General features: G+C 49.2%; 1 protein-coding gene across 2 annotated transcripts in view; it reads left to right on the forward strand.

Annotated features, from left to right (window-relative positions):
- The window catches only part of SFXN5 (sideroflexin 5), a 207,510-nt gene that overhangs the window by 100,531 nt on the left and 94,167 nt on the right, over positions 1-12,812 (forward strand). The gene's annotated exons all lie outside the window — the stretch shown is intronic.

A 12,812-nucleotide genomic window follows, 5' to 3' on the forward strand; every position in this document is an offset into this window, starting at 1 on the left:
TGCCTCCTTTACTGTGGGTAGGGGAGGGCATCTTCACATAAAGGCACTTGTATTCCTCTTGCCAAGCACATAGTAGGTGCTTCAAACATGTTTCTTGACTATTGACTGAAAAGCCCCAGACATAGGTTAGTGAGTAAGGCAGGACTGACTGCTAAAAACTGAGGGGGAATCAGATCTGTCTTTGGCCTTTAGGGTGACCCAGACTCAGCAGGGCGAAGAGGGAGCCAGCTTGGAATGGGTAACATACAAAACCCCACCATCTTGGTGCTTTTCTGGTTCTTTCCTTCCTTAAGAGTCAGTGCTGAGCTGGGAGGGAAGACTATGACATCATCTGGAGGGGTGGAAATGATTAGCTCAGTGGTTTGGGCCCTGGGCCAGGTGAGTGGGTGGCAAAGCCAGGAGAGGAGCTCAGGTGTCCTGCCTTCTGTGCTACGTTGTTCCCATCCTCTGTTCAGCTGAACTAAATGCCTCCATCTGGATAGCCCATACTCCATGCAACAGTGATACATATCATTTCTATTATTAATAATAGCAATAACTGTTATCCATAATATTTATCAATATCAATATAATTAGCAAAGAATATTAGCAGGATAGCAACTTGTCATTGGACCGTTTCTATCTGAACCCCAACCAAAAAGAGAAGCATGAGATATTAGTAACAGCAGCCGGGGCAACTCATAATTATCTGGCTCTTTGGGAATACTTACAATGCCTTCTTTTTGAAAAAATGATCAGGTATTTTCCCCTCCCTCCCCCCTGAAAAAAACAAAATCTTTGTAACAATGTACATAGTCAAGCAAAACAAATTCCCATGTTGGCCAGGTCCAAAAAAGTCTTATGGCATCTTTTTCCCAGTGGCTCTGAAAACACTGAGGCGTAGAGCTTGCCGGATTTACTCAGGGTCACACCACCACTGTGTTCCAAAGTTCTGGACAGTTATATTGTTTCTGCTGATCACTTATTATCATCAGATTTTCTTTCTTTATTTTTATTATTATCAGATTTTTTCTTAAGCTTTTTGTGTTCTGATTCTTGGGTTGTTTCTCTGCATCCTGTTTGCAAGGTCAATAGTTTCTGCTTGTCTGTAGATCATGTTTTCTTGGAACATGGTTGTTTTTTTGCTTCTCTCCTAGATTAGCCTTTGCTTCTGTATATTTGCACCTGCATTCCCAATTCCTCTCTTTGGTGATTCTTGCCACGATGGATTCAATTTTTTCTATTCTGCCAATTATATGTGCTGTGCGGGCCATAAATTCTGCTTTCACAATTCTTATTTCTTTTTTAAACCATTTGGGAACATCCTGCTGGGGTTCCACGCTCTCTTGGGAATACACACACACACACACACACACACACACACACACACACACACACACACGTGTGTATGCATGCACACACATGCACGTATGCACGCACACACATACACATGCGTGCACACATGCACTCACACACATACATGCATGCACATGCACACACATGCACTTGCACACACATACATGCACACACATGCATGCATGTACACATGCATGCACGTACACATACACACGCACATGCACACTGCATGCATACACACGCACACATGCACACGCATACACATGCACACATGTACACACATACACATGTATGCACACACATGCACGCACACATACATACACAGACACAGACACACACACACTGCTACGGTCCTTTGCTTCATCAACATCATAATAATAATAGCCCACACTTACATAATGCTCACCCTGTGCCGGGCACTTTGCTGAGCATGTCACAATCATTGTCTCATTTGACCATCACAACAACTCTGGGAGGCAGGTGCTATTATTATTCCAATTTTACAGATGAGGGAACTGAGGCAAACAAGTTAAGTGACTTGCCCAGGGTGGCACAGCTACTCAGTATCTAAGGTTGGATTTGATCCCATGTCTTCCTGACTGCATCCCTGCCCATCTGTGCACTATGGCGCCCCCTGACTGCCTCATGATGTATTGGTTCATTTCCCTTTTACCTTTACTCATAGATACCTGGACTCATTTAGCTGATCTAGAGGCCATATTCCTTTCTGTTAGTAACATCGCTCTTCCCTGTTGGTATATCCATTTATGCTCAGAGTCTTTATCTGAGTTTTCTTCCTCCTCAGATCTTTGGTAACATCAGTCTTTCTTCCTTATTCTCTGTTCCCTTTTGCTCACTTTCGGATTCTCCCCCTTTGATGACAGTTATCCTCATCTGTAAGATGAAAGAATTGGACTACATGGTCTCTGAGATCCCTTCCAGCTCTGAGAGGAGTCTATGATGCTACAGAAAGTCCCTAGGGACAACCAAGGACACTAGTCCCTGCCCGAGCCAATCCACTTTACGAATACTCGTTCTGGGTGCCTTTTCCTCAGCCCTGTCTCAGCTGAATTAAGGAGGGAAAGGGTTTGTCCACAACTAGTTCCAAGGTACCTTAGGAAGACAGAATGTGCCAAGAGCGTATGAATGGTGATGATGGATTTACCCCAACTTGGAGTGCTGGGAGGTACCAGTAGGTCACACCAAGCTGGGCTCCCAGGGTCCTGAAGACAGCAAATATCACCAATCCTTTCCATCTTGGAAATTTCTCTCCCAGTCCCAAATAACACTATAATAATCTTGAAAGTGTCTCTTACTCCCACCCCCTCCTTTCCTTCCTTGTCTTCCTTTCTTATTACATTTTCTCTTCCATCTCTAACTCCTCATTTCTTCCTTCCCTCATTTGGTTTCTGTATCTCCTCTTATTATCTCCCCCCGCCTCTCACCTCCTCCTTCTCCTTGTCTTCCTCCCCTCTTTCTCTATCTCTTCTCCCTCCTTCCCTACCCCTCCACTCCTCCTCTTCCTCTATCTCTTCTCCTTCCTTCCCTACCCTTCCATTCCTCCCCTTCCTCTATCTCTTCTCCCTCCTTCCCTACCCTTCCACTCCTCCTCTTCCTCTATCTCTTCTCCCTCCTTCCCTACCCTTCCACTCCTCCTCTTCCTCCCCCTTCCACTATCTCTTCCCCCTCCTTCCCAGTCTTTCATCTTTTTTTCTTCCTTCCCTTCTTTTTCCTTCTCTTCCTCTTCATTTTCTTTCCCTTTTGTCTTCCTCTTTTTTCCCCCACCTTCTCTGAGACCCCAGGACCCAAGGCTGGACCTCATGGGGAGCACTTGGTGGGCCCTCCTTGATTGCCAGCCCCTTGGTTCTTGGATTCTGTGATCTCCACTTGATAAGAGTAACCCTTCCTTACTGCCTCCTCCTGCTCACGGCGAGGGTCCAGCCTTGACAGATGGGAGCAGAGTTTCTGACACGGATTATCTCCAGCTTGCTTTTCTCTTTTTGTGTAAATCACAAAACCACTGGATAAAGGAGTTTTATTTTAGTTTAGTTTTCCTTGTTCCCTGGCACCCCAGGCCTGTCGGCCTCATTAACTGATCTCTGCTGTCAATTAGCTGTAAATCCCCTCCCAGGGTGAGCCTATTAGGAGGAGATGACCTGAAAACAAGTGTCACTGGCCCCAGTGGTTGGCCCAGTTCTGGTATTAATTAAAAGGAGCCCCTCCCAGACAGGCAGCCTGGGATGGAGAGACCTAGCAAGGCAGAGGAGAGGGGGAAGCACCAGGGCCTGGGGAAGGGCTCGGCCTTTTTCCTACTCCTAGTGACAACCCTCCAGCCTCTGTGTAGCTTCCTCATCATCTCAGCTGCCCCAGGAATCTGAACCCTCCAGTATTCATGCTTCCCAAATGTCCAGGAAGCCAGGCTTTAAGCTTTGGTTATCAGACTCTTGGCTAACAGCAATTACCAAGAATAAATTATTGAGAAGGAAGGAAGGATGGATAGATGGGTGGATAGAGAGGAGGAAGAAAGGAAGGGGATTCCATTAAATTATTTTCTTAAATCCCACAACTTGCTATATTTTAGGAGGAAGCTTTCCTCACTCACTCTAACTTCACCTTTCAATGCAACAGGTACACTTTGAGTACCTACTGTATACCCAGCCTTTTGCTTGGGGCTGCTATAGGGAAATTGGGAGAGGCTCAGCCTGCCCTGAGAGAGTACCATGCCTGGATAAATAGATAAAGCATTTATTAGAAGATAATGTTTATTAAGCCCTTACTCTGTATTAGGCTCTGTGTTAAGTGCTGGGGACACCAATAAGAGCAAACAAGGCAATCCCTGCTCTCTGGGAGTTTACATTCTAGTGGGAGGGAGGGGAGAACACATATCAGTTATATGCCTTATACGAATCCATAGTGCCAGCCCATCCAAAGGAGGGGATTCGTGCCCACAGATGGCTGTGTTTATTCTGTTCTACCGTTTATTTCCCCCATTAGATTGTAAGCTCTCTGAGAGGAAGAACGTGTGTATGCGCATGTGTGTATGTGCTCGCATGTGTGAGTATGTGTACGTGCATGCATGTGTGTGTGTGTGTGTGTGTGCGCGCGCGCGCAGACATATCTTTTCTCCTGCTTTTTTATCAGAAGTATAGATCACAATGCCTGGCATATGGTAGGTGCTTAATAAATGCTTTGTTGATTGATGTTATCGGGGAGACAAGCTGTAGGTGCATGAAAATTCAGTAATAGTATAAGAGCACAGCTTGTGATGCCAACAGGCAGTGCCAGACCGCCAGTCCACTGAGCCGTTTGGTCAGTAGCTGCAGCAAAGCCTAGAGAAGGCAGACTGTTGGTGGCTCAGACCCTTGGCACAGAAAGCTTCCTGAGTTGGTGGCAGCCCCTGTGGCTCACTGAGTATATTTTGTTGACTTTCTCCCTGCATCTCTTGAGCTGCCACTACCCACCTTGCTGATCACTTCTGGTGTTGGGGTCCTTCTTCGTCCCCACCATTTATTCTCTGGTAGTTGGTCCTCCTTGCTCTAGTGTGATCCTAGTAAACCAGAGGAGATGGCCTCTTTCACCAAGGGCTGCGGCCTTTGACTTAGGCCATGACTGCTAAATAGCCCATGGACATAAGATGAGGGGAGGAGGGGAGCAAAGAAAGACCCAGAGAGGGGGAGAGGAGGGATTCCTTGGTTTAGTCCCCTAAGTCACATTGGGAGGGACAGTGGGATCAATCCAATCAACTTCTGTTTTAACAACCCAGCTAGCAGCTTCTCTGGGGGAGTAAAATCCCTCCCCCACAGCCGGCACCCAGGAGGCTGCCGGGACCCAAGAGGTTGCCGGGACAGCACAGGTTCTTTTTATCTGCTTAAACAAGGAAAGCACAGTGAAGGGGTTGATCAGCTTACTTTAATCCAGCATTCAGTTAGCATACAGACAACATTCATTTAGTTCAGGGGAAAACGCCAGCATTCAGTTAGCATTCGGTGAGTTCAGGGGAGCATACAGACAAGCATCAAGAGACAGACCAAATACAGATTCATTGACTTACTTCAGGGGAAAAAACCAGCACCCTGAGGCTCAAAACATTCATTTAGTTCGGGGGAAAAACAAACCAGCACCCCGAACCTCAAAACCAAAATACAAACAAGTTACAAATATCAACAGACAGACCCAATACAATTCATAGTTACCAACATCTGGGCTCGGCCCGAGAGCAAGGGCTGGCCCAGAGTCACGCTTGCTTGCCGCTGCTTCCCACACCAACCAGAAGAGGAAAGAGCGAGCTTCAAGCTGTCCTCTCCCCTCTTATAGGGTTTTTGACATCATCAAGCGCCGCCTGAATGACCAGGGCCGATTGGTTCTTGACTTGGCCCCTCCCACTAGCGTAGACCAGGTTCTGGAGCTAACACCTCCCCTCAGCCAGCCCCATGACTCATCACACAGGAAGTTGTCTGCTTCCTGGAATGCTCTTTGGGCTTCCTGCCCCGGAAGAGCAAGCCACAGTGTCCAGAGGCTCAATGAGGTAAGCTGAGTCATTCAAAGAAAACAAAGGCCATTCTGGTTACAACTTCTAATCTCTGTACCAAGAAGAGGGAGTTGCATCAGACACCACATTTTCATGATTGGGTCAGCTAGCTGGTACAGTGGTTATAGCCCTGGGCTTGGAACCAGCAAGTCTCATCTTTATGAGTTCAAATCCAGCCTCCAACACTTCCTAGCTGTGTGACCGTGGACAAGTCACTTAATCCTGTTTGCCTTAGTTTCTTCATCTGTCAAATGCGCTAGAGAAGGAAATGGCAGGCCACTTCAGTATCTTTGCCAAGAAAACCCAGTAGCGTCTCTACTGGAAATGGCTAGACCACAGCAACAAAAGCCCACAAATGTTTGTCTTGTACTGTGTCATGAAACCATCCAACACTGGTCCTCGGGCATCCTGGTTGGTCATTGCATTGATCAGAGATCTTAAGTATCAAAGTTTGCACCTTTTCATTTTACAGAGGAGGCCCAGAGTGGGTGGGTGGCTTGCCCAGTCACACAGCACGTTTTCATACCTGTTACAGGAAGTCGGCTGAGGCTGGAGAGTAGTGGGCTTCCAGAGACAAGCTCTGACTTCTCTACTTAGCCACAGGTTGGCCATATGGGGCACATCCCTCCATTCCCAGTTTGGGGGAGGGGGGACAGGGATAGTAGAGTGACCTCCCTTGTCCCAATTAAGCAAGCACCAATCAGCCTTGGTGCTTAAGGACATACCTGGCCCAGGCTACCTTGTGACAGTCACCCAGCTTGAATTATTGTGTATGCGTAGCTTTAATAGGCACGTGCTGGTTCTATGCACTGGCTCGGACTTATTTTAATACAGCAGAGTCCTTCCTGAGAAATCTACAGCCTTCTTTCCACAACCCTCCCCCCATTTTTCCTGAGCATGGCCCATCTGCCCATTGCTATGATATCTGTCTGTCTGTCTCTCTGTGTGTCTCTGTCTCTTTCTCTCTGTTTTGGTGTCTCTGTGTATCTCGTTCTCTGTCTCTGTCTTTATTCCTCTGTTTCTCTCTGTGTCTCTGTCTCTCTGTCAGCCCCAACCCCTTCCTTCTGGGCCCCCCAGCTCCTGCCTGCCTCTTACAGAAGACACACACCAAGTCCTCATGGAGACCCCTCCAGAAGGGAACAGGAGGACAAGGCTAGACTCTTTTCCATCTGCCTGAGCCTGCTGCCTTGGTTTCCTCCAGGCCTGGGCTGGTGCTGACCCGGATGGCCATCCCCTATAGGGCCAGCCCAGTGAACTGGGGTGGGGGGCAAGCTCCCGAGGCCAGGAATTCCTGGGCAGCCTCAGCAGCCTGTTTGTTTTGCCCTCCTTCCTCTCCTTCCATGGCGAGGCCTTGCCAAAGCAGAGCCCATGTTTAGTTAACTTTTATTTTGTGGTTTATTTGGGCGGTTGTGAAAGCACCCCACTGGGGCAGCCCATGGCCATAATTGTTCTCTTTCTCAAAATCCTCCAGAATCCAATTATTAGGGCTGATTTTCTGATCGCTAGCTCTGTTCATGATGGGTCGGTCGCCATTTATGCCAGCTGGTTTCCTTAAACAAGGCCCGCCGAGCTGGCAAGGAGAGGAAGCAGCCTGCTCGGCTTTTTCATTTTAATGGGCTCCACCAAATGCTGTAGCCCCGAGGGCCCCAACCAGTCCCAGCGGTGGGGGGTGGGGGTGGGGAGAGCTGCCTCCTGGCCAGTGCATGCCCTAACACGCTGGAAAGCCCCTGACCCAAGGGACCCCGGCCTCAGCCCTTCTTCTGCCTTCAGAAGAGGCCTGGGTCATTGGAGCAGAACTTATCACGGTGAGGGAGAGTTGGGAGGGATGAGTGGCCATCTCTCCTTCACCTCCAGCAACCACGGCAACAACAGCTGGCCTTTACGTGGCACTTTACAGAGATCTCATTTGATTCTCCAACAGTTCTGGGAGGTAGGCACTATTATTGTCCCCAGACAGATGGGGGTCAAGTGACTTGCCCAGGGTCACACAGCTAGTGAATGTTTGAGGCAGGATTCGAACTCAGGTCTTCCTGCTGACTCTAAGTCCTTTAAATGCTCTGCAGAGAGGTTTGTATTTTATCCTACAGGCAATTGGGAGCCAGTGAAGATTTTCGAGTAGTGGAGAAAGTGTTCTGGTCTGTGTTTTAGAAATATTAATTTATTTGCTCTGTTAAGGATAGATTTAGGAGGGGGACAGGCTGGAGTCAGGGAGTTAGAAGGCTGTTGCTGTCCTCTCAGTGACGGCCTAAACTGGCCCTTGAGAGACACGATTTTACTGGTAAGGAAACGGAGAGGCAGAGGAGTGTTCACAGCTGCCCTACTAGTCAGTGACAGGCCAAACTGGAATCCAGGTCTCTTGCCAAGAGAAAGGCTTTTTCTTTTTATCCCCTTCCCTCCTTCCCTCCCTACCCCCCAGGATTCCCAATTGATCCTTCATGGAGGCCATGGCATGTTATAGCCCAGTATAGTCTCCCAACATTTTCATTTAAGTTTAGAAAAGGCTTTATGTACATGAACCCATGGGATCATCACAAGTCCTTGGGGGCAGGCACTATGCTCCCCATTTTACAAATGAAGAATCTATGGCTCAGAGGGGGCGAGTAACTTGCCCAAGGCAACACAGCTGAGAAGTGTTAGAAGCCAGATTTGAACCCTGGTTCAGGTCTCTCTTGCCTCTGGGTTCTTCAGGATGCTTTCCACACCACCAGCCTGCCTCTTTCTAGTGGTATTTGCCTTGTCTCCCTATAGGAAGGAGAATATTGTTAGAGCAATCTGGGGGTTGTTATCAGTACTGACTCTGGCTAATTGCCTTTGGAGAGAAATCCTGCCAAGCCACTGACCTCCATGCATGCTTAGACCCATTCCTTGGACATCCTGAAGAATGAAGCAAGCAGTGAGCCCCCACCCTCTGCCCCACACGCTGCTCCCTCATCTTCATTTCCAGAGTCAAAAGACTCAGACTCAAAGACCAGTTTTTCCACTTAATGTGGATCTCAGACAAGTTAACTCAACAATTGGGCCTCAGTTTCCTCATCTGTAAAAACAGACAAACAGAGATGGACTAAATTACCTCCAAGGCCATTCCTTTGGTCTCTAAGTCTATGAAGATTCTGTTTGGGACAGAAATCGCCTTCTTCCTCCCTCACCCCCAGTGTCTAGAGGGACCAGAAGGAGAAGGGTCAGGAGTCCACTTTTCTGTGAAAATGCCATCTGTTAATGGAATTGATCATAAGACCTGGCCTCTCCCTTCCCTGTCAGCCCCTTCTGCCTCACCTCTCTCTTTCTCCCTCCACCTTTCTCTGCTGCCTAGGTGAAGGTGCCCCTGTGGATTTTTCTAATCCCAGCTCCCTGGCCCTGATAATTGTTTGTGATCGGTGCGGAGCCTTTTTGCTGACAGCCTGTGAATGTGGTGTGAGAACCCATCATCAGGGTGTGAGATAGAATGGGGGCTGCCCATGGCCACACTCAGTCAGAAGGGACAGTGTAGGAAGGGGCCGGGCTGCGTCTGTGCATGTCTGGAAGGCAGCAGCCAGGGGAATTGCTTGTTTGGTTGACCCAGAAGGCTGATGTTAGCCCCAAAGCCCCATCCCCAAACTCTGAGCCAAGATCTAAAGAAGGAGAGGTTTTTTGAGGTATAAAGCTAGGAGCGAGCTTCCTCCTGTGCCCTCCTTTTACAGATGAAGAAAGTGGGACTCTGAAGTTAAGAGACTTGTCCAAGGTCACTCAGGAGGGCATGTGATGGGATGCTGGAACTCACGATGAAAGAGACCTGGGGGAGGGACTCCCAGGAAGGCTGAGATTAGGCCCTTGTCTATGGTCCTTTTAGGGGTGGCAGAAGGGACCCCGAGGGGCATCTCATCTGCCCAGGCTCTTTTCCCTCAGCCAGGGCTGGTGTCCTGTGTTGGAAGTGAGCCAGTCCATGGCTTAGGGGAGAGGGGCTCACAAATGAAGAGAAGAAATTAGGGTGCTTCAGTGGAAGACTTGCTTCTCTCTGGAGCTAGCCTGGGCTCCAATGCAGTGTCTGCCTCTTACTGCCTGTGTGATCCAAGCCACATCATTTAACCTACTTGGGTCAGATTTTCCTACTCTGGAAAATGAAGAGATTGGAACAGATGGTTTGTAAAGCCCCGCCCAGTTACCAATCTGTGTTCCTAGGCCATCTCCTGATCCAGTCCCAGACTATAACCTGTGGCTGGGGACAACTAAGCTTTGAAGAAAGGGGGCAGTCCTGGGCTTAGAAAGCTCAGTGGTCAGGGTTTGTGGACAGGTGCTGGTGACCTTAATTCCAAGGGCTCTGATCACTGCATCATTGATATAGTGCTTGAAGGGGCCTTAGATGCCACTCCCTCTTTTTACAGATGAAGCGCCTGGGGTCCAGAGGTGCTCTATGGGGATCTGCGCTTTCACCTCCCCCCACTCTCCCAAGGAACCAGAGTCCCATGAAACCTGGATTCTAATCCCTGCTCTAATAATGTGATTTAGGGCAAGGAACCTAATCTTTCCAAGTCTCAGTTTCTTCATCTCTAAAATGGGGATTATACTGACTCCATCTACCTCACAGGGTCGTTGTGAGCAGATTGCCTTGTAAATTCTTGTTTGTAGTACCTAGTGAATATAATTTGTCTGTTAAGTAGGTGTGCCAGAAAAACGTTGGCATGCTGACCTTGATTCAGTGGGCCAGAGGGGGTGAGCAGTGGGGGCTAAAGTGTCCAAGAACCTGACAATTCTTCTGGGAGAGTATTTACCACCCGGAGAAGCATAGATGTGAATGAATCCTAAAGTGAGAGGACCTGGGTTCAGATCTTCACCTGCCACTTAATGATCTTGGACGAGCCGCGGGGCCTCGGGTTTCCTCATTTGTAAAGTGAGGGTTTTGGACTAGATAGGTGATAATGTTCCTCTCATGATCCTGTAAATTGGGAGGGACATCCTTCGCCATCCCCCCCATTCCCTCTCCCCTACACACGCATGCTCTCTCTAGGGCTTCCCTTACTATTCAGCGGCCAGCAGGGGGAGCCCAAGCTCACCTTCCCCGTGGTCTTTGGGTTCTATCCATCTGAGGCTGTATGAGCCAGGTGAGGAATGCAGGTCACCCATATCTTCCATGGGTTCTGCTAACTCTTTCAAAGTCCGTCCACATTTGTGCTCCCTCCCTGTAGCAAATTCTCTCCAAGAAGACTTGTCGGGTGCTCAGCCACTTTTGCCCCCATTCCTTCCCCCCACCCTCCCACCCCTTGCCATGATCGTCCCATGAGGTCAGGCAGAGAAGATGGGGTTGCATCACTTTACACCTGGAAGGGATCAGCAAGTTGTCAGATAACAAATTCCACCTGGAGAGGACCCTGAAGGCCGTCTAACTGAACCCCCTGAATGGGCAGCAGAGGCACAGGGGCTGAAGAACTGGCCCCATTTATTACCCAGGTGGCTGATCAGGATAATGTGATTTTTATCACCTGGAAACTCTGTCTCTGGGTGGGTGGGGAGAGATTCTCAACACAGGTAATAAATGTGAGCCTGAGCCAGAGCCAGGAACTGAAGGCCTCTGACTCCAAACTCAGCCCTCTTTTGATTACACTGACCTGCAGAATCTTCTCCTTGGAAGGGACCTCAGAAGCTATCTATCTAACCTCAGTCAGTCAACAATCATTTATTAGGTGCCTACTGTGTGCCATGCATTGTACGTGATGCAAAGAGAGGCCCAAATGGTCCCTGCAAGGTACATCCAGGAGATGTACAGGTAGAAGGCAGTCTCAGAGGGAAGGCACAGTGAGGACCAGGGTGGAATGGAAAAGGCCTCCTTCAGAAGGTGGGGTCTGAGCTGAGTCCTGAAGGGAGACAGGTGAGAGGGGACAGCTTCTGCCCTGTGGGCCTAGCCCAGGTCTAAGGGTCTCAGAGTAAGGTTTTCCACAATGACTGACAGGTGAGATGTCACTGAGAGCCAGGAACTGGGCAGAAATTGGGGCAGAGAATTCCAAAGGAAGTTAGATGTTCTCTGCCCCAGCCTTCCCATTCTCCATCTCTCTGTCTCTCCCCTCCTCTGCTTCTATCTTCCTCTTTTCTCTCTGTATCTGCTTTTACTCTCTCTGTTTCCCCTTCTCTTCTCTTTCCCCATTCTTCTTCCCCCTCCCTCCCTCTCTCCCTCCCCTCTCTCCTCTTCTCTCCTTCCCTCTTTCTCTCTCCCTCCTTTTCTCTCTCTCTCTCTCTCCCCCTCCCTCTCCTCTTCCCTCTTCTCTCTTTCTCTGTCCCTCCTCTCTCTCCTCTTTCTGTCTCTCTCCCCCTCCCTTCTTCCCTCCCCCCTTTACCTCTCTCTCCCCCCTTCCCTTCCTCTCTCCCCCCACCCCCCAGCACAACTAGTCAGTAACCAAGTCTTGATTTTTCCTCCCATCCCTGACTCTGCACTCCTATCTCTACTGCCTTTATCCCTCCAAGAGGAGGAGGGTGGTAATCTCTTTCTGAGCAGCCCCCTCCTCTTCTCCTTTCCATCCCTTTGTGTAGCTGGGTATGAGTATAAGGAGCAGAAATGACTGGGGTAGGAATGGATGGAGGGAGGCTTGGGTGGCTGGTCTGGTAAGTGCTTAGTAAAACTGGTTGAGTTGAAATAAGAGTCTGAGTGTCCTCCCCCCAGGGCTGCTGCTTCCCCACCCCCAGCTCCCTTTCCTGGACTGAAGTTCTAGGCCTCCCTTAACACCTCAGAGTTCTCCAGCCAGCCTGGCCTTCCTTCTCATTGGCTCAGAAAGGGCTTCCACAGTAGCCTCCCTCTGCTCCCTTTTCAGCATTCCCAGCAGTGTTCCATAGGAGTGGAGAGCAGGAAGAGAAGCCCAGTCTCCTGCCTCCCAGCTGGGAGGAGGTGGGGTGGGTGCTGTGGGGCAGTGCTACCTCTTCTCAGACCCAGCAGCCTTCAGAAGAGCCTAGATTTGGAGCTGAAAGGGACTCCTGAAACCATCGAGTC

This window comes from Trichosurus vulpecula, chromosome 3 (assembly GCF_011100635.1).
Source record: "Trichosurus vulpecula isolate mTriVul1 chromosome 3, mTriVul1.pri, whole genome shotgun sequence".
Taxonomy (NCBI): domain Eukaryota; kingdom Metazoa; phylum Chordata; class Mammalia; order Diprotodontia; family Phalangeridae; genus Trichosurus; species Trichosurus vulpecula.